We start from the raw sequence: 15,564 nt of genomic DNA, 5'->3' as shown, positions 1-15,564 counted from the left end.
TGTTCTGAGCACTTAGATAAGAGAGAAAGAAGCCTAGAACTTACCTGGGGCCTGACTGTCAGGAGCTCCATTTCCTCCTCTTCCATGCTGTTTGGGGAAAAGCCAACGCCTAGAGGATCAGGAAGGGCTGCGAGGGACAAAGGAGAGTCACGAGAGGGGTCCAAGGGTGGAAGGCCCTGCCCAGCACCACTGTGTAACCCCAAGACAGAAAAGCCAGGGATAGGGAGTTATGAACTGCTGAGATGCAGGGTCCTCTCCCGTCTCCTTTGTTCCAGCCTCTCTTCTCTCATCCCACACTACACACAATCACCCTCCTGACAATCTAAAACACAGGTATGATCACGCCACTACTCCAACACCTTCACTGGCTCCCTACTGCTGCTAACCAAAAACATAAAATCCTTAGTTAGGTATTTAAAGACCTCCAGAAAGACAATTTGGAATTATGCAAATAACATGGCTAATGTGGAAATGTTTTGCACAACCACACATGTTTAATCCATAGTCAATTTCTTGCCTTCTCAAGGAGAGAAATGGGACTTAATTTTTTTTAAATGTTAAAAATTTTGGTTTAATTAAGAAAAAATAAAATTAAAGTTAAAAAAATTAACTGTAGAATTATGCAAATAAAGTGACTGGAATGTTCCTATATGTTTTTCTTTTTCTTTTTTTTTTTTTTGGTGGGGCTATGGGGGTTAAGTGACTTGCCCAGGGTCACACAGCTAGTAAGTATAATGTCATGTGTCTGAGGCTGGATTTGAACTCAGGTACTCCTGAATCCAGGGCCGGTGCTTTATCCATTGCATCACCTAGCTGTCCCTAATGTTCCTATATGTTGATCCAGAAATAAATGGCCAGGCAGATAGCTCTATGAAGTTAATGACAAACAGAGAGACCCCTATGCACCAAAACATTTATGCTTATTTTTGTGCATATGGTAGCAAAAAATTGGAAACAGAGGGGGCAGCCATCAATTAGAAAAAGGCTCAAGAATGTGTGGTACACCAATGACATAGAGTACTACTGTGCTTCAAGAAACAATGACCATGAGGAACACAGAGAAGCATGCGAAGACTTATGCAACTGATCTAGTGCCAAGTTCATCTTGCTAGGAAAGCAAGACACATGGACTATGACATCAATGGAGAGAAGAACAGTGACAGAACAATGCAAAAGCTCAAAATTTTGGAGACCAAGTTTGGACCCAAGCTCCGAGAAGCCACTTCCCCTCTTCTGTGCAGAAATGAGAGACCAGGGGTGTGGAATACTGTAGATAACACCAAACTTTTTTGATGTCACTTGGTTTGGGGAATTTTGTTTTCTTTCTTCCTCTTTTTAAAAAGTCGTGATTTTGAGGGACGGCTCAATGGGAGGGGGAGTATACATACACTGAGAACTGTGGGTAATGTAAGAAAAATCCATTAAAATGTATTCTGAAAAGAGAGAATAAAGCGGCCACTCACTTTGACAGATATTTCCTATTATTCCTCTTCATGAACCCTACATGCCCAGTTCACACCCCCCTACTTTGCAACACCCCTTGTCCATTTCAGTCCCTTGCAACACCCCTTGTCTATTTCACCACCCCCCTTGCACATGTCTCCCATAGCCTCCATCTCTCCTCTGACAGACCCCACACTAGTACAAGAGGTCTGCCTGCCTCAAGTCTTTCTCCAGTCCAATCCATCCTCTATTCAGTGACTTTCCTAAAGTGCAGGTCTGATTATGTCACTCCCCTCCTCAATTAAGCCCCAGGGGCTCCCTATCACTTCCAGGATCAAATAGAAAATCCAGTCTAGCATTCAAAGCCCTGCATAACCTGGCTCCCTCCCACCTGTCCTATCTTCTTTTTTAAATATGCTTTTATTTGTTTTTATTTATTTTTTTGCAGGGTAATGAGGGTTAAGTGACTTGCCCAGGGTCACACAGCTGGTAAGTGTCCAGTGTCTGAGGCCAGATTTGAACTCAGGTCCACCTGAATCCAGGTCGATGCTTTATCCACTGTGCCACCTAGCTGCCCCCTGTCCTATCTTCTTACACCTCACTCCCCAACACTTCCTCTTCAATCTTGGGACACCGGCCTCCAGGCTATTCCGTGAACAAGACCCTCCATCTCTCTGCTCTGGGCATTTTCTGAGGCTGTCCACATGCCTGGAATGCTCTCTCTCCTCTGCTCTGATTCCTGACCTCCCTGACTTTGCCTTCCCTCTGTTGGCTTGTTTATCCCGTCTACCTCATCTGTACCCAGTTGTTTGCTGGGCAGCTCCCCTGACAGGCTGTGAGCTCCTGGAAGGCAGGAACTTTTACCTTGCTTTGTATCCCTAACACTTAGCATGCGGGTACACAACAGACCCTTAATAAATGTTTACTGACAGAATGACGTTGTGAATTCAGTAGGCAGCGTTTTCTTAACCAGCTATAAGATAACATCTAGCCATAAAATTGTGTTTGGGGGCTGACAGTAGGGAAAGAGGTGGGTACCCCAGGGGAGATTCCATGATACAAGTATCAGCTCTCCTGCTTCCCCCCCACCCATGGCCATTTAGTCCAAAATACCTGCATTAAGTGCCTACTGTGTGCCAGGCACTAGTCAGGGCAGGAGGGATGGAGAGAAAACTAGGGAGAGGAGCTCCAGTAAGTGAATGCAAAGAGACCGGTATTGTGGTACAGAGGCCTGGCCTCGGTAGTCTGGATAACCCGGGTTCAAGTTGAACCCCCGACCTGGGGTGGCTCCAGCACAGGCCAAGCCCTCCCCCACAGGTGAGCCTCCAAGCCAGTAATCCAGAGGAGCATCAGGCCTCAACTCAACAACTCAAATCACAGGCCAGGCCCCAGGCCAGGGAAGGGGCAGGTTCACTGGAGGTTTGGTCAGGGGTGGGGCTTCGGGCTGCCAAAGTGAAGCAATGAGGAAGGATGGCAGGAAGTGGGGAGGGCACAGCCTGTGCAAAGGTGAGAAGGCTGGAGACCACTGAGTCTGGGGAACACAGGAAGGAGGGGGGGAGGAGAGACGGAGCGAGCTGGTTCCAACGCTGGCCGGCCCCATCCTCTAGGCTGGGGACTGCCTTCTGGCATGTCCTCAGGCGGGTCCTGCCCAGCTGTGTCTCAGTTTCCTCCTCTGTAAGGGAGGCTGCTGGGCTGGGCTCTTTCTTGGACTGCCTCCAATTCTGGACCTGGGCTCAGGTTCTGGGGGAGGTAATAGGGAGCCGCTGATAGTTCTTGAGCAGGGACATCCGGCTGGGGTCCTGAGTTCTCCGCCCTGGGAAACACTCACATGCCCCTAGAGATGCTGGAAGCCCAGCGGGGCTCAGACTGGGTGGGCATAGCGCATGCGCCCTCCCTCCCTGGGGGGTGCCCCCCTCCCCCTGCGGATTGCGCGGCAGAACCCCCAGCAAAGCGTCAAAGTCCGGGCCTATGAGAAGTGCGCCCGCGCACAGGGAGTCTGTGACCTCCCATCCCCAAGATGCAGGAGGGTACTCCAGCCAACCTCTTTGAGGCGGGGCTTCGCACTTGCGCGCTCTCTCCCTCTGCCTGTAAAGTGAAAATGTGGGTGTGGTAACTGCGGCACCCCGACTCAACACCTGTACTACCATTCCCAGAAAGCATCGGGACATATGATGATAGGGTGTGAGGCTGCGGTACGCGAAGGGAACTCTGGGAAATGAAGTCTTCTCTGGTTCTTTCTCCACAACCACCCTGGAATGGGCGAGATGCTGGAGATCTTTTTTCTCATTTCAGCACCAGATGGCGCGCGTACCTTCGCTCTTCTTTTTCTCTCTCAATATGTATTTTTACATTTTTAACCGTCTTTTCTTTTTAAATTTTGAACTCCAAATTCTCTCCTCCCCCACCCACTGAGAAGGCAAACTGTATCAAATATACCCGTAAAGTCTTGCGAAATATTAGCCATATCACACGCACACAAATTAAAGAAAGCGAGAAAATTACACTTCAATCTGCACTCGGAATTCATCAGTTTTCTCTCTGTAGGTGGGTAGCAATTTTTCATCATTGAGTCTTTTGGAATTGTCATGGGTCGTTGTATTGATCAGAGTAGCCAAGTCTTTCACAAAGTTGATCATCTTTACAGTATTGCTGTTATTACTGGGTACAACTGGATACAACTGGATACAACTGGGTACAAGGTTCTCCTGCTTCTCCAGTTCCCATTAGTTCATATAGGTCTTGCCTTCTGATTTCTGAAACAACCCCCCAACTCCTTCCTTCCTTCCTTCCTTCCTTTCTTCCTTCCTTCCTTTCTTTCTTTCTTTCTTTCTTTCTTTCTTTCTTTCTTTCTTTCTTTCTCTTTCTTTCTTTCTTTCTTTCTTTCTTTCTTTCTTTCTTTCTTTCTTTCTTTCTTTCTTTCTTTCTTTCTTTCTTTCTTTGTGAGGCAATAGAGGTTAAGTGACTTGCCCAGGGTCACACAGCTAGTAGGTTGTCAAGTGTCTGAGGCAGGATTTGAACTCAGGTCCTCCTGACTCCAGGGCCAGTGCTCTATCCACTGTGCCACCTAGCTGCCCCAATTAGTTCATTCCCTCTGTCAGGAGATAGGTAGCATTATTCATCATAGTTCTCTGAAGTCATGATTGATAATAATTCTTATAGCTTTCTTTCTTTTTTTGGGGGGGGGCAGGACAATGAGGGTTAAGTGACTAAGTGACTTGTCCAGGGTCACACAGCTAGGGTCAAGTGTCTGGGGCTAGATTTGAACTCAGGTCCTCCTGAATCCAGGGCTGGTGCTTTATCCACTGCACTACTTAGCTGCCTCCAACTCACTTCTAATAGCACAATTCACTCTTGAGGCTGTTTGCATATGCCTGGCTAAGTGGGTCTTGCCTACTTCAGTCTGGACATTCTGTTTCTTAGTGGAGGCCCATAAACTCTGGTGTGGCCCCCTTTCTGTCTAGGAAGTACCTTTTGTGGCTAGACTGCAGAATAAAGACTTAGCTCTGAGCCCCCACCTAACCTATGGACTGCTCCAAGTGGAGAAAAGTGTGAGAAATGAATATTTCTCTCTTGTATTTAATAACTAATTTTCATATTAGGACCAAGGTTTTTCCCCTTTTCTACTTCTTCATCCAGAAACCAACCAGTGTGGGAAATTTCTCTTAGAGACTTCCCCAGGTCAAGATCTCATCAGACATAGCCAAAGATCCTATTTTGTTGACTGCTTTCTAGACATAGTTAGTAATACTGATTTTAATTTACTCAGAAACTTGGTCTCTGGGGTTTTTTTAATCGTCACAGTTTTGGTGAACACAAAGGGATACAGATCTGATCGAACTCTCCCAGGAAACTCAAATTCCTTCCAGCACTCCACGGTGAAACTTTGTCACCTAGGAAAGGGGCCTTTCCTGAGAAGTTGCAAGTTGAGATTTTTAACTCTCCTTAACCTGAAATTTCCTATCCTAACCTTTGATCATCTCTGGGTAAATATATATGTGTCATTATGTCTGTCCCTGTCTAAGTGTTTGAACTACAGCCTTTGTGAATTTTACTCTCAACAGTAAGGGGTGTCCTCCCCATACAGAGACATTGATATTGTGACAGAGATTTTTAAGAGAGGCTGCCTGGGAGTGTTGGATAAAGCCAGCATAGAAGGGAAGGACTCCCTCAGGCTATCTATGTGAAAAGAGTAATTTTAATTTTAAAGAATTTTCTCTCTGCCTTTTGATTGTGACTAAAATTAAGAGAGACGGGAAAGGAATTTTTGTTCTTTCCCCTAATTTATAAGAGCTTACAGATTCAAGAGTAAAATCAGAGAAGGGAATTTTCTTTTGGAAATATCTGTGAAATGTATACATATAATGGAGTCAATCTTTAGAAAAACCTCTTACAGAGTGGGATAAGAATGAGTTACTGGGGGCAGCTAGATGGCACAGTGGATAGAGCACCGGCCCTGGAGTCAGGAAGACCTGAGTTCAAATCCAGCCTCAGACACTTAACATTTACTGGTTGTGTGACCCTGGGCAAGTCACTTAACCCCAATTGCCTCACTAAAAAAAAAAAAAAAAGAATGAGTTACCAACTGAACCAGGGATGACAAAAAAAGCAAATTATGAAGCTTTGTAACATCTGGTCCAGGACTACTGTGAATCTAGCCTGGGAATCTTTATGGCCCAAACATGTTCTTTTAATTATCAGGCATTAAAAGGTTTAAAGTTAGTTATAACTAATGAAAATCCCAAACAATTGAATTATTGGTATCTCTGGAGTAGATTGGCAGATCCAACCACCATAATCCAGCCATCTGGTGGCACACGCTCAATTCTTCCCTCAGCCAGTCACCCTCTGCTACCTGTCTCTTCCTGCACTTCCAGACTCCTCCCACTTCTTCTAGCTCACCTCTACCCCTCCAACCTGCCTTAACCCCTTCCTCTGCAGCTCTTCCATATTTTTCTTTTCCACCTATGACATCAGTCTGTCAATTTCCCTTGTGAAGCTTCCTCTTAAAGAATTTTTAGAGCTTCAGCCCCTCCACTGCCTCTCCTCTTCCTCCTCTTCCTCCTCCTCCCTCTCCTCCTCATCCTCCCTCTCCTCCTCATCCTCCATGTCCCCCCACCAGCTTCTGCTCATCTTCCCCACAAAGCTGACAAAAGTAAAACAAACCTAAAGGTATTTTTACTACACAAGACATTGTCACCCATCACTGTAGAAGAGCCATAGTTGCACTCAGACAGCATTCAACCCCGAAGATCTGAGTACTTGGAGAAGGGACACTCCTAAATTTGATGAGGATCAAGCAGAAGTACTCAGCCAATTTCAGGCAATCTTTTGGGGATGTCGGCCAAGTTAGAGTACTGTGACAGACCTCATACGGACTTTCCTTTCCCAAGGCAAAGACAGGACATTAGAGCAGCAACAAACTCGTTGTTTGTCCTTCATTCTTTTTTTTGGCTAGGCAATGAGGGTTAAGTGACTTGCCCAGGGTCACACAGCTAGTAAGTGTCAAGTGTCCGAAGCAGGATTTGAACTCAGTTTCTCCTGATTCCAATCATACAATTGAAAATTAAAGAAATGAAATTTGAAGTAAATCCACTTGTTCGAATTCCTCTAGTTGTTCAGGAGGACAAGTAGAATGAGAGAAGTCATGGAAAACCAGCTTTGGAATTTGGGTATAAGGAGGCAAGGATTTAGAGATTTGAGAACAGAAAACAGAGCAAGATTGAACCGAATAACTATTGGGTCAAAATTTTAGAAGGAGCAAAGACCAGAGCTGAGGTAACTGAAGGTCAAGAGGATGGAGAGGTTTAGGGGGAGTAAGGCAAAAGGTGAGATGGGAGACGTGAGATTATGAGAGGAATTTTCTGAGTTCTGGACCACAGAGGTTGATGATTACGTGTCATGGTGAGATCAAGGGTAAGACTCTCCCTGTGTATACCTAAAGTGATGATACCAATCATTGAATTCAAGGAGGCTGCTGATGTGGGAGGCCAGAGTATTTGCAGACACACTAAAGCTGCATTGGCTTGTTTGGCAGGGAAAGAAAATTCAAAGCTATTATATCAGTGCCTCTTGGGGCATATCTGAGCACACCAAGAAGGGGGTGGGGGTAAGCATGTGGGCCCCTTGTCACCTTTTGATATATTGGTCCCCTTAGAAAGGGTGGCTCAATAAGGATACAGTGGTGGCTGTAGGTATTGGCAAACAGAGCAGGAAGTGAAAGCGCTGGTGAAATCAGCTTTAGCCAGGGAAAAACTGTGCTACTGGACCTGGAAATACCCACGTATCTCAGGGGCTTACTCATTTTGGGCTGGCGAGGTGGATCCGGTACAGAGAGGTAAAAATGGTGGGAGAGTCTACAGGGTTAATTTTTCTTAAGGCATTGAATGGATATTAATAAAAAGCAAATACTATTATTACTACCACCACCAGTAATAATAGTTGGCATTTATACCCAACTCTTGGGCTTGAAAATTGCTTTCTAGGGGGCAGCTAGGTGGTGCAGTGGATAGAGCACCGGCCCTGGAGTCAGGAGTACCTGAGTTCAAATCCGGTCTCAGACACTTAACACTTACTAGCTGTGTGACCCTGGGCAAGTCACTTAACCCCAATTGCCTCACTTAAAAAATATTGCTTTCTATACCTTGTCTCATTTGATCCTCCCTACAATATGTGAGGTAGGCGCACCATCTCCATCTGAAAGACGATGAGACTGTAAAACTGAGACGAAGGAGGATTAAGTGACTTTAGGGGTCACTCAACTAGTGCCTAAGAGATAATGAAAACCCAATACTTCCCAACTTCCAGCACTCTATCCACTATGGCAGCCTGAGCATTAAGGGTCTTTTCCCATTCTCACAAACCCAACCCCTGTAACCATATTTGTTCCTAATCTTAAAACCCTGGATTCTGTAGGCACCTAGTGATTCAGACTGACCAAGGGTCAGCTAACTATTGTCAAACAGCATTTCAACTAACATACACTTATTTTTGTACAGCTAGCAGTAATACTTTAGTTAAAAATGTAAAAACCATTCTTGGCTTGGGACCACACAAAAACAGGTAGTGAGCAATGGTTTGTCAATGCTTGAGATAGACCACTGGCTACTGCCCAGAGTCAGTATAGATTCTTTTTTTTTTTTTTTGCAGGGCAGTGGGGGTTAAGTGACTTGCCCAGGGTCACACAGCATCAGTATAGATTCTTTTTTATTTAGGTTTTTTTTTTTTTTAGTGAGGCAATTGGGGTTAAGTGACTTGCCCAGGGTCACACAGCTAGTAAGTGTCAAGGGTCCGAGGCCGGATTTGAACTCAGGTCCTCCTGAATCCAGGGCCAGTGCTCTATCCACTGTGCCACCTAGCTGCCCCATGCCACCTAGCTGCCCCAGTATAGATTCTTACTAAGACTTGTCCTCTCATATTGTAGACCTTTAGTTCTGCCAGTTGTATCTTTGAGGAGTCAGCATTAGTTGTCTGTCGTTGGTTTGAGCCAATATGGGATGACTTGCCATCCACAGCCTCAAATCTGCTCTACTGGAGTCAGGTGATCATAAGATAGAAAGCAGTTCATTGATGAAGCTGGAGAACTCAGAGAGGAAAGACATTTGCATCCAAATGTGTAGGCGACAGCGCACACCTCACTCACAAAGCCATTGGACTGTAAGCTTCTCAGCTCACATGTGCATTTCTTGCATATGGTGCAGTTTGGCTTTTCCTGTCCAACTGTCTGCTTGGCAATCCCCCGGGCCCTTATGGAGATCTCAGGACTAGGGTGATACGGTGTCCTTGTCTTCACTGAATGCCTCCAAAGGGGCACAACACTGGAGCTGACTTGTGGGCACTCGTCACACGCTTCATGTTGCTCCTGGGTCTGCCACAAAAGCCGTAAGGCCATCGGTCCCCAAAAGGAGAGTCGCTTGGACAGTGGCCCGACACTCTTTACAAGGCCTGTTCATGTTTGGAAGCCCATCGAAGTGGGCTACCCTCCAGATGACCTAAAATAGAGGTGTCCAACACATGGCCAAACCAGATTAAAATGTAATTAGGAAATATTTAGTAGAATGAAAATGCCATTAAAAGTAGATAACATTTGTTTGGGGGATCATGTTATATTTTAAACCTGTTAACATGCAGACAGCAGGCATCCTTACCTACAATTTGGGAGGGTGTACAGATGAGTAGCTCCCATTTCTGTCTGAGTTTGACACCGCTGATCTGGACTGTGGAGGACGGAATCACACGCTGTTTCTGAGACTCAGAGAGATCCCAGCCCTAGCACCGGGCCTCTTTCTCAGGAGCTGGTAAGGCCAGCTGTAGCTTCTCCTTCCTGTCGGCACCTCGGGCACACGTCAGGGCCTCGTCCCTTTGTGCGATTCCTTTTCCGGCTTCCCCTTTCCAGCAGCTCGGTCATTAGGCCTGTCAGGACCACAGCTCTAATGTTTTCTGTCCATGAAAACTAACACGTCATCAATATTAAGGAGGTGGCACCATATAGGATTTGGAGTCAGAGGATTCAGGTTCCATCGTGTAACCTTGGGCACACCAACACCCTTCTGGGCCTCAGTTCTTCTCTTTGTAACCCATGAGCCTAAAGTGCCGCTTGCTTACCTGAGGTAGCAAGGAGAGCTTGTCCAAGTCCCAGTGAAGAAAGTTGTCATTGAGGGCTGGAGGGTAGAAGTGTGGTGTTGGCCTTACTGGGCCACATGGACCATCCAGTGGGATTGTGGGGACGCCCTGGTACTGAGAGCAAGGAAGGTAGTGTACCACACCACACCACTCACCAGGGAGATCACTCGCTTGTTCCAGTAGGGTCACTACTACATCAAGCCAAACTGGAGCCCCACTGCCGTAACTTGCTTTACTATCTGATATAGTAACGCCGTTCACTCCGCACAAAGCATCAGTTGTATGGAGAGGCCACAGGAGTCGGCCCCCAACTTTCCCATAGGCTGGAATTTCTGGCACGTCTCCTGCGGCACAATATTGCTTTTGATGAACTCTTTTGGGAAGAGGGGAAGATTCCAAGGGTTGGCCCTTCCCACTGATTCAGCTCAACAAGCCCTGATGAACACATACCTCCCTTTATGGACAAGGTCATGTGGAAGGGTCCAGGGATACAAAGACAGAAGTGAAACAGCCGTGACTTCAAGGAGGCTACTGGATCACAGCTTCAGCAACGCCCATCCAGAAGACCCACATAGGAGTTCTGCCAATTCCTCAGGATACCCATATCTGAACTATGTTGGAGGACCAGGACTACAACAGAATGTGAAGACCTGCAGGGCATATTACAATACAGATTAGAGGGGGCGGCTAGGTGGCCAGTGGGTAGAGTACCGGCCCTGGATTCAGGGGTACCTGGGTTCAAATCCGGCCTCAGACACTTGACACTTACTAGCTGTGTGATCCTGGGCAAGTCACTTAACCCCCCATTGCCCACAAAAACAAAACAAAACAAAAAAACCAATACAGATTAGAGCCAGCACCCTCAGGGCTGGACTTCCCTACACTCCAATCAATACACACTGAGATTCTCCTCAACCATCTGAACCTGCTAGGGATTGAGCAGCTTTGGATACAGTGTCCCAATAGTCCCTGTGTGCTTAATGTGCCTAATGAAAAGACGCAGGTAAAGAACCTCAGGTAAGATAACAGAGGGGATGGCATGTTTTCCCATTCCCCCCCCCCCCGGAGGGTAATGGCCATCCTATCACTTGAGGAGAATAAGATTCTTGAACAAGGATGAGGATAGGATCAGCATAGGAGAGGGAGGTCTGGGGTTGAGAAATAGAGGGGCTTAAGCCCCTTCACACCCTCACTGACTATGTAGGTCCAAGAGAACTCTTACCTAGTTGACCATCTACCTTCTCTTTGAAGAGATCATGGGTGGCTCCAAGTAGCCATAACCAGAGGTCCCTTCTATTCACAGCCCCATCCTTCCACCCTCAGTCACTTGAGGTTGGGACTCAGACCTTAGCTGCTAGTACTTGGGCCTGAGTCCCCTTCTCTCCACTGATACCGCCCCCACCTTGGTGCGGGGTCTCATGATTATTGCAGTAATACAGCAGGGGATCTGCCCACCTCAGGCCTCTCCCCTCTCCGAGCCATTTTCCTAAAGCACAGTCGTGACCGTGTCCTCTTCCTCCTTCATGAATCCCAGCGGCTCTCTAACGCCTCCAGGATCAAACTCAGAAAGCTTCCTTGGCATTCAAAGCCCTTCCTAGCCCGCTGCCTCTGGCAGAGTTCTTGTACCTTATTCCCCCACACGTACTCTTCAGTGCTGTGGCTTCAGTCAAACGAGACACTTCATCTCTGGGCTCTGGGCACACTCCTCACTCCTGCGCCAGCTTCCCTGGCTTCCTTTGTGCCCCAAGGACAATCCCCTTGGCTACAGGAAGCCTTTCCCACTCCCTCAGTTCTAGTGCTTTCCCTCGCAATCCCTGCTTTTTCTGTTTGTAGCTTGTTTATACGTATTTGTTCACTTATCTCCCCATTAGACTGTGAGAGCAGGAACTGTCTTTTGCTTCTTTTTTAGCCCCAGCACTTAGCTCAGTAGGAAGTAGGTGCTTGATAAATTATTGACTGAGCCTTCCCCTCTCAACTACTTCAACCATCCCCCCTCAAGACAATGAAGAGTTCCCTTCAAAGGACTCAAGGTTCCTTTTAAAGAATGATTTCACATGGCAGGAATCACAGCATGGGTGGAGATCAGGACAACCAAGTGACACGTGGCAGTGCCACCCCTCCTTTTTGTATAAGAAACATTTTTATTTAAAGTTTTGAGCTCCAAGTTCTATCCCTTTGCCCTCCCTCCTCTCCCCCTCCCTGAGGCAGAGAGCAATCAGACATAGGTTATACACCCTGCACTTCTTTATGACTGAAATGTCTTGTCCTTTACCTAGGTCTCCTAGTTCTTTCCACCTGCATGGCCCTCCTAGTGGTAGCCACAGGCACAGGCCCGTAACTGGGGAGGTTATAACTCCCGAGAAGATACACCAAGGGTGCACTTAAAGGGTCAAGGCCATGTTCTGGTCCAGACCGATACCTTCAGTTCCTTCTCCACTGGACCCTGACATGTCAAGGCTGATAATTCGACAGATTCACCCGTGAGGCCTGAGCTCCTAATACAAAGGGCCTGACCTTCCAGCATCTTGAAGCCACAGTACGGACACTACAAGACAGGACCTGCCTCAGGGACTCCCCTAGTCCCGAAGGCTGTGGTTTCCAAGTTGACTTAGGTTTGGAGTAAGAGATGGATGCTGCCAAAAGAGGGTCTGCCTTCAGAGAAAAGTTCCCGTTCCCAGGAGGAAAAAATCAAGCAACGAGACTCTGGGAGTCTAGAAGTAAGCTGGCCCCTGGACCTCCCTTTTCTGTCCTGTGCCTCAAGACACTCCCTTAGGGATGGGGGTAACAGAGTCGAGGCCAAGCTAGGAGAAATGAAAGAACCGAGAGAAAAAAAAGGAGACTAAGTTCCTTGTGCCAAGTTCAGAGAGGACCCTGAAGAGACCCCAGCAGGGTACAAGGTGGGATCTGGACCAAGAATGTAGCCAGAGATGGGGCACTCTGAGGAAATGTGGAGGCTGTGAACCTGGTCCAGATGCCTCAATGATGCCCCGTACTCAGTGACCAGCACTTGGACTCACTGCTTCTTCCTCGAGGATTGTGAGGCTCGTGGGCTCTATCAAGGTTTCCCAAGATGCAGAGCCAGCCAGAGCCCCAGGCCTTACAGCCAACACCACTGGGGTGGCAGTCTGGGATGGTGGGGGCCGTTACTCCATCCGAGCCTCTCAACTCAGCCACTGCTGCCACCATCCAGGCGATCACTTGTCTACAAGAAGCCCTTCAAGGATCTGATAAGGAGCCTCCTGAAGGTGGACAATTGTTGAATGAACTCAAGGATTTCCTGGAGGCTCCAGCCCCATGGGACTTCAGGATTGTGTCCAACATCCCAACCAAAAGCTACTTCTTCCTAATTCCCTCTAGACACTCCCAATACACCTGCAGGTCCAGGGTCACCTGTGGGGCCGCAATGACAACTAAGGGTGTGTGGTGAGGGGTACATGTGTGTTAGTATGATTGTGTATGTATATATGTGTGTGTATGCGAAAGCCCTGTGAAAGGACTAGTGGGGCAGGAGGCTTGCCCATGAGACAACAAGCTTAGGAAGTCTTCAAAGGGAGTCAAAAGGCTTGGGTTCAAGTCCTAGCTCCACTACTCTTCTAGCTAGTGCCATGACCTTGAGCAGGAGGCCCATTCTCCGTGCTGCACTATCCTCATTTGTAAAATGAAGGAACTTAACTATAACGAGGAATAAGTCCCTGGTATGGGCACAAGTGTCCAAGGGAATTCTTGCAATCTTGGAATGGCTTGGTACCATTGTCAGCAGATAACATTAGGATAATAGGATATCAAATGAGAGAACAAGGGCCCTTTGTGAAAGGATTGTCCTTAGAGGTTTACCTTGAGATTCTATATATGAATGCTTGCTAGATGGTGGAATAGGGGACTTGTATACGGCAGGAAAAATCTTCACAAGGATCTAATATTCGAGAAAGGAGTCTTAATTATTAATGTAGCTAGGTATAAACGTGGGTACTCATGGATAACTAACAGGCAAAATCAGTGTATTTACATCAATAAAGGAAGAAGTGTGATGTCACAAGCCATTTACATCCTGCTGGAAAGGGGATAAACTTAGAATCCCGAGAGACATACATTTGGTGGCATGGCCAATCTGGGGATCTGTTTTGCTGTACTGTGCATGCTTATAATTTAGGTATTTTTGTTTTATGGAGCAGTAAGAGGAACTGATTATAAAACTATGTATGCATGTATGTATGAATGAATGAATGAATGAAGCAAACAGAAAAACCAAAGGAGGTTATCTGCAATTATAAAAACCCTGAATAATAAACATAGCCTTCTGCACATTAAGAAAAAAGTCATAGTTCCCATATTACATTATGGATTGACTCTTAACTGGTCTCACTAATAGCTACTCATATTAACTGTTTCTGATTCTTGCTTATTTCTTCTGTTCCACTAATATGCTTTTTTGATTTTTAATCAGTACCAAATAGTTTTGATGACTACTATTTTGGCATACAGTGTGAGGTCTAGAAGGGTTGTATCCTTCATGCCTACATTTTATCCATTATTTCCTCTATGATTCTAGACCTTTTGTCCCTCCAAATTAACGTTACTATTTTATCTAGGGCTACAAAGTGATTCCTTGGTGGTTTCATTAGTTAAGCACCAACTGTGTAAATTAAAGTAATATTTTTATCATAGTGATACAGCCCAACCATGAACTATTTTCATTTACAAATGGACAATTCCTTAGATGATAGCTATCTGGGAGGGGGAGGAAATACAGAAAATGAAGGAACAAAAGCTATCATTTGGGGTGAGGGCTGGGCAATGAGGGTTAAGTGACTTGCCCAGGGTCACACAGCTAGTAAGTGTCAAGTGTCTGAGGCCAGATTTGAACTCAGGTCCTGCTGAATCCAGGGCCAGTGCTTTATCCACTGTGCCACCTAGCTGCCTGACCAAAAATATTTTTAAAGAAAGGGAAAATCATTTACAACTAAGTAAATATATATGAGTTTTACTACAAGTAACTTTTAGTAATCTTAATTAAATAATTAATATGACTCCATAAGCAGTATAAAAGCATGTCTGTTTTTACCATAGGCATGCCAGCATTAAATTCTTTCACTTTTAATAATCTTTTCCAAATCCATGGGTGTTGAAGAGAATCTCAGACCTCTGAGATTCATAGAAATTCTGAATTTTTTTTTTTAATATGGTTGTGGATACCTTGTGTTTCCCTTTCTTAACTCTGCCTATTCACATATTTTGACAACTTGCCTATTGAAGAACGTTCCCTATTATTATAAATGTGTTTATTCGTTTATTTTTTTTTGTAGGGCAATGAGAGTTAAGTGACTTGCCCAGGGTCACACAGCTAGTAAGTGTCAAGTGTTTGAGGCTAGATTTGAACTCAGGTACTCCTGAATCCAGGGCTGGTGCTTTATCCACTGCGCCACCTAGCTGCCTCTATTATTATAAATTTGTGTCAAGTCCCTATCAATGTTGGATGTCAGACTTTCATGAGAAGTGTATACA

The sequence above is a fragment of the Dromiciops gliroides genome, chromosome 3 (assembly GCF_019393635.1).
Source record: "Dromiciops gliroides isolate mDroGli1 chromosome 3, mDroGli1.pri, whole genome shotgun sequence".
Lineage (NCBI taxonomy): Eukaryota > Metazoa > Chordata > Mammalia > Microbiotheria > Microbiotheriidae > Dromiciops > Dromiciops gliroides.
The sequence above is the reverse complement of the archived record's forward strand: the minus strand, read 5'-3'. Positions refer to the sequence as shown.